The following is a 6,470-nucleotide window of genomic DNA, read 5'->3' as shown; positions in this document are numbered from 1 at the left end:
ACCACTTGTCAGCAAACCCTTCCATGCCATTTGACCCAGGCAGAGCGATTGAGAACACAGGGTGACACGTTTGAATGAATGAGTTTCTTCTTGCAAGGTGTCTCTGATTGGCAAGTCTTCTCCTTTACCGCTGTTGTTTGAATTTGTGGTATCCTGGCACTTATTGGTTTACAAACATTCTGAATCAATCTATCCATGTCCCCCTTTTTCTCCCTCATAGTCAGAGCAGAAGTGGAAGCGGTGTGCAGAGCTGGGTATTACTGCCTGTGAGTTCGGCCTAGCCCAGGAATGCCTTCGGCATGCTAAGGATTACGAGGGCTTACTCCTCCTCGCCACCGCTTCCGGTAACGCCCGTATGGTGGGCAAGCTGGCCGAGGGTGCAGAAAGGGAAGGCAAGAACAACGTTGCCTTTGTGACCTAGTTCCTGCAGGGGAGGTAAGTACCACATGTGACTGAAGGGTCCTGATTTTGCGGTGAAAGTCACTGGTGTAACTATTGTTCTGTCATCTTTTCCACACAGACTTGATGATTGTTGAGAGGTTTTGATAAAAACCAAGCGCCTTCCTGAAGCTGCTTTATGGGCTCACACTTACCTGCCCAGCCAGGTGTCCCGTGTGGTCAGACTGTGGAGGGAAAACTTGGCCGAGGTCAACCAGAAGGTGAGCACTGTGGTTTGTTCATTTGGAAGTATATAGCTGTCATAAATCATTGGACCCTTGGTTTCATTTCGTGCATTTATGACATCTGATTTCATTGGCTTTAACTCATATCTGGTAAAAGGATTTAATAACACATTTTTCATAATTTGGACAGACAATATAATTTAATGATGCACCGAAATTTTGGCCACCGAAAATTTTCGGCCTTTAATGGTCCATAGTGCATTTTTGGTTTTGGCCTGAAGGCATTGTCTCCGAAATAAAACGGCTGAAACAGGATGTTGTTAGGACGCAAGCGAAAACTGCAGTCAGCGCGGTTGTTTACACTATATTTTATTTAAAAGAAGGAAGTATGCGGAGAGAGATGTCTTAAAATTATTTGCACGTGTTTTTCAGATACACAAATATATCCGCGATTTACATGTTTTTTTAATGTTGTGTTTGCATTTATCCATCCATCCATCCATTTTCTGAGCCGCTTCTCCTCACTAGGGTCGCGGGCGGGCAGGAGGCGGGGTACACCCTGAACTGGTTGCCAGCCAATCGCAGGGCACATACAAACTAACAACCATTCGCACGCACAGTCACACCTACGGGCAATTTAGAGTCTTCAATTAATGCAAGTTTTTGGGATGTGGGAGGAAACCGGAGTGCCCGGAGAAAACCCACGCAGGCACGGGGAGAACATGCAAACTCCACACAGGCGGGGCCTGGGATTGAACCCGGGTCCTCAGAACTGTGAGGCTGACGCTCTAACCAGTCGTCCACCGTGCCGCCGTTTGCATTTATCATCTGTAAATATTCAATTCTGCTTGTGAATTGTTGAAGGTCCGTTTGTGGATCAGCAGGCACACGCATTGATTCTTGACAAACTTAACGTAGTTTCAAGTTGAAAAGATTGACACGTGTGGGAACGCCCTCCCTTTATCCACTAGATGGCAGTGTTGCTGTATCCATTGAGCGCATAGCCTGTGTGTGTGTGTGTGTGTGTGTGTGTGTGTGTATATATATATATATATATATATATATATATATATATATATAGTAGATGTTTGAGAGCGAGCAAATGTTCTTCTAATGTTCTAATTGCTGGTCATCTGGATTTGTTAGCTGATCAGGATGTATTTTTACACACGTTGATATCATCATTCTTCTTAAAAAAATCTTTCTCTTCATAGGAGTTTACGCGTCAAGATGCCGTTTGTCTGCAGGTGTTCAAGAATGAAGAATAAAAGAAGAATTGTTTATTATATTGTGTTACTGTATATGTTTGTCTTTGGCACTAAATAAACTTGATATCCAGCTCCTAAATTTGCTTTTCCAGTGTAATTAGTGGACTCCCCTTGCCAACTACTAGAGCAAACAGAATTAAAGAAGAAAAAAACATGGTTGATTTGATATATAGTGATTTGTTGCTCATTTGTCACCCTTGGATGGACGGTAAGCGACATGTAGAATCAAGTGCCGTTATTGCTTTTATTTCATATACATTTGTAGTAGCGATGGGCACGGCAGTTCTTTTGAGTGTACTGAATCAGTTCGTTCAAAAGTTTCGTTCGCTGAATCGCTCAGTTCTTTTTCACACAATCATTCAAGTACTTCCTCGTTCAGTTAGTGATTCATCCTTGAGGTTCACGTTCACGCAACATGTTTACTGAAGGACTATCTGTTGTTGTTGTCACGTATTATAAACTCAGAAAGGCAAAACTTAAGCTAAGTTATCACCTACCCATCTCTCTCATCAAGCTCTCGAAGACCCGGCAGAACAAATATAAATATACAGTATTAGATGTAGACGTGTAGATGTATAAATAAACCTGTGGTGTTTACGTTACTTTTAGAAATAAACGTGATGAGAAACAAACTGATCTAAAGTATCATATTTGAATGATTAATTATGTATTAGAAATAATTGTATATAATACTGAATGACTGGTCATATTATTTCACCTTGTGCGACCACGATGACTTTTTCTGCACACTTTGACTGACGTTTTGAACAAAGACAAATCACTTCAAGAAAAAGGCTAAAGGGTAGAAATTTGGCCACACTTTTGAACAAGTGAAGCTTTAAAGTGCCATCATGGTCCAATTTCCAAGTCATTAGAAGTAGGGAGAGAGAGCATTAGGCCCCATGTTGTGCATTCTGTCATTTTTAAAATTTTATTTAATTTTATATAGACAATATTAGTCATTCAAACTGCTCTAAGTGCTAGAGGACTCTTTTTGCACAATTTTCCCAAAAAAAAAAAAAAATGTATCGGCATTACCAGATAACGAACAACCCTTTATTGCTCAGTGACTGTTTTTCTTAATGTCTTTATGTCTCAAAAGTATTCTCTTTCAATTGAATGTCTGTTGTCGTACAAGAGCGGCTCCAATTACTGGAGACAAATTTCCTTCCTTCCTTTTTTGGACATACTTGGCAAATAAAGATGATTCTGATTCTGATTTCCATTACGTAACCACTGTGCGTTTGTGTGCGATCGAATGTCTCACGTCCAAACTCAATTTTGGGTCACGGAACTAGGGTTTTATATTAGAATTTAATTTTCCCATTTCTGGTCTGCACTGGTGTAGCTCAGTGGTTACTTCCTCTAGAAATAATTCTACTGCAGAATTCATCTCTTCTCAATCCCTTCCAAGGGATCGAACCATGGGTGCTGTCCAGTGCTTTTTAAAAAAAAAAATATATATATATAGACCCCTTTGATTTTCTTTGTGATCGTGAATTTGATAATATAAATGTTTTTATGATAGCAATTGTAATTTTAGAGAATTAAGTCGACATTTAAAGTAAAGGAAATTTATTTATCTAGCACATTTCATACACGAGGCAACTCAATGTGCTTTACATGATTAAAAGCATTTAAAAACGAAGAAAAACAGCTCATAAACATTTAACATTTAACAAAGAGAAAAAAATTAAGATAAAAGTACAATTAAAACAGCGTACAGTGCAAGAAATATCATTTAAAAGTGGAAATGCTCGAAAAAGCATGAGAAAAAAGAAGAGTTTTTAACCTGGACTTAAAAATATTCACACTTTGGCCTGACTTCACTTCTGTTGGCAACTTATTCCATTTGTGTGCAGCCTAATAGCTCAATTCTGCTTCACCATGTTTGCTTTGGATTCTGTGCCCCATTATTTGACCTGAGTCTGGAGATCTCAGAGCCCGACTGGGTTTATATCCGATTAGCATTTCTTTCGTGTATTCAGGACTTCAACCATTTAGTGATTTATAGACCAATAACAGAACTTTAAAATCTATTTTAAAGCTGATTGGGTGCCAGTGTAAAGACTTTAGAATTGGAGTAATATGCTCTGACCTCTTTGTTCTGGTCAGAACCCGAGTTGCAGCTGTTTAATTTACTGTTTCATCAGGAACGTGGCATCCTCTAGTGCTACTTGTTTGGTCAAGAGGAGAATGTTTTTCCGGTGTGCTCTGCTGCGTTGCAGATGCATGTGCGACACTGAAATACAATATATTTCCGAATTTAAAAAAGAAAATGTAACTCAGCAGTTACTTCCTCAAGAAGTAATTCGACCGCAGTCTTCGGCTCTTCTCAATTCCTTCTTCGGGATCCAAAAACTGGCCCCGTCCAGTGCATTTAAACCAACTATTTTCACCCGCGTCCAATGCGTATTCATTTGGATTTGCGAGTTCATGACGTACAACTAAAGTTATGTTTCAATCTTTTGGTAGTCTTCTTGCGCTGGTCTAGCTCAGTGGTTACTTCCTCAAGGAACAATTCTCTCACAGAATTCCCCTCTTCTCCATCCCTTACTCGGGATCGAACCATGGGCGCCGTCCAGCATTTACCTTCTCTTTGCTTCATATTCCCAAACTGACAGTTCCTCGTCAATTGAACCGTCATTTTCTCAGTCACGCCATCTTCGTACTATGACATGATTCTTTAAACCTTGGAATCAGAGAAATGTAGCTATAAAAAGATCTTTTCTCTGAGTGTGCAATACTCTAGGGTAGTTCGGTGGTTACTTCGGCTGAATTCTGTCTGAGAATTCAATATTCTCATTATGGGATCGACCCCGTCCAGTCTTTTTTTTTTATTTCTTTTTTTCATTGTCAACTGAATTTATTTTACTCTCAGTTGTACTAAAACATTTACTCTTGATTTTTAATTCAGAGTTCATGTAACTACATTATCATTAATACATACGCCACGACTAATTTACTGGAAGAAAATAATTTTTTCAAGACCATTTACTTTAAGTGACTCGACAGTGACTCTTATTGGTTGTAACTTTTTACGTCTCGAGTGGGCAGGGAGGAGTGTCCACATTCATTACGTATACTTTGGAAACGCTAAAACAACAATGGTGCACAATTATATGTGCGCGGAAAGTAAATTCAGTCTTTTTTTTTTTTTTTTTTTTTACCTCAGTAAACGTCAGGAAATTGTAGACAACAGGAAGGATCTCGTCCAGCTAGCTAAAAAGTGCAACTTTTGGTTTAGATCCTTACGTATATATTTGACTTAACTATTAAAGTTGTGGGTGGCACGGTGGACGACTGGTTAGAGCGTCAGCCTCACAGTTCTGAGGTGCGGGGTTCAATCCCCGTCCCCGCCTGTGTGGAGTTTGCATGTTCTCCCCGTGCCTGCGTGGGTTTTCTCCGGGCACTCCGGTTTCCTCCCACATCCCAAAAACATGCATTCATTGGAGACTCTAAATTGCCCGTAGGCATGACTGTGAGTGCGAATGGTTGTTTGTTTCTATGTGGCCTGCGATTGGCTGGCAACCAGTTCAGGGTGTACCCCGCCTCCTGCCCGATGACAGCTGGGATAGGCTCCAGCATGCCCGCGACCCTAGTGAGGAGAAGCGGCTCAGATAATGGATGGATGGATATTAAAGTTGTGGGCGGCACGGTGGACGACTGGTTAGCGCGTCAGCCTCACAGTTCTGAGGTGCGGGGTTCAATCCCCGTCCCCGCCTGTGTGGAGTTTGCATGTTCTCCCCGTACCTGCGTGGGTTTTCTCCGGGCACTCCGGTTTCCTCCCACATCCCAAAAACATGCATTCATTGGAGACTCTAAATTGCCCGTAGGCATGACTGAGAGTGCGAATGGTTGTTTGTTTCTATGTGCCCTGCGATTGGCTGGCAACCAGTTCAGGGTGCACCCCGCCTCCTGCCCGATGACAGCTGGGATAGGCTCCAGCACGAGTGAGGAGAAGCGGCTCATAAAATGGATGGATGGATGGATATTAAAGTTGTTGAAATACAATCAAACACAAAAAAAAACACCACAGTGAAAGGGGTCATTTAAGTGCGGATGTATTCCCTGTTAAATTACCTTCAATTTTATGCTGTAATTCTGAACGCAGAGCGCATCCGTTTCCGCTACGACGACAACAACAATGGTATCCATCAGCTGAAAATACAGTCGAGTAGTACAAGCCAAACCAAAGTCTTTTTAGAACATATTTTACACACACACACACTTGCCTCGCTTCTGCTTCCTCCTTCACTGTTCGTGGTGCGTCCACTGTGGGTGCGATGCAGGAGTGGGAGTCGGAGTTATTGTAGGCAGCCAGACTAGACTGCAGTTCCGTAGCTCCTCAATGAGAGTAGACTTTTATCTCCGTAAAAGTAGTTCTGGCTGTGTCGAGCAGCAACCTACGACTGTATCTGTATCAGAGCGGACTTGGACTTGGACTTGGAGTTAACTGTTGCGATAAACCCGTATTTTATAGTGATATAGTGTTATTTCGTTCATGAACGTTTCGTTCAAAAGGACAAATCTTCTCAGTAAACGGAATGAACTGAAGTAGTTTATGAACTGATTTCGT

The 6,470-nt window shown here is 41.4% G+C and overlaps 1 long non-coding RNA gene across 1 annotated transcript; it reads left to right on the top strand.

Moving 5' to 3' along the window:
• The first annotated feature begins 220 nt into the window (after positions 1-220).
• Positions 221-1,970, top strand: LOC133473434 (uncharacterized). Its single transcript, XR_009787063.1, has 3 exons — positions 221-435; positions 521-659; positions 1,838-1,970. It is a non-coding gene; the product is annotated as an uncharacterized LOC133473434 (long non-coding RNA).
• The last annotated feature ends 4,500 nt before the right edge of the window (positions 1,971-6,470 follow it).

The sequence above is a fragment of the Phyllopteryx taeniolatus genome, unplaced genomic scaffold (assembly GCF_024500385.1).
Source record: "Phyllopteryx taeniolatus isolate TA_2022b unplaced genomic scaffold, UOR_Ptae_1.2 contig_25, whole genome shotgun sequence".
NCBI lineage: Eukaryota > Metazoa > Chordata > Actinopteri > Syngnathiformes > Syngnathidae > Phyllopteryx > Phyllopteryx taeniolatus.
This window is presented reverse-complemented; position numbering and strand designations above follow the sequence as displayed.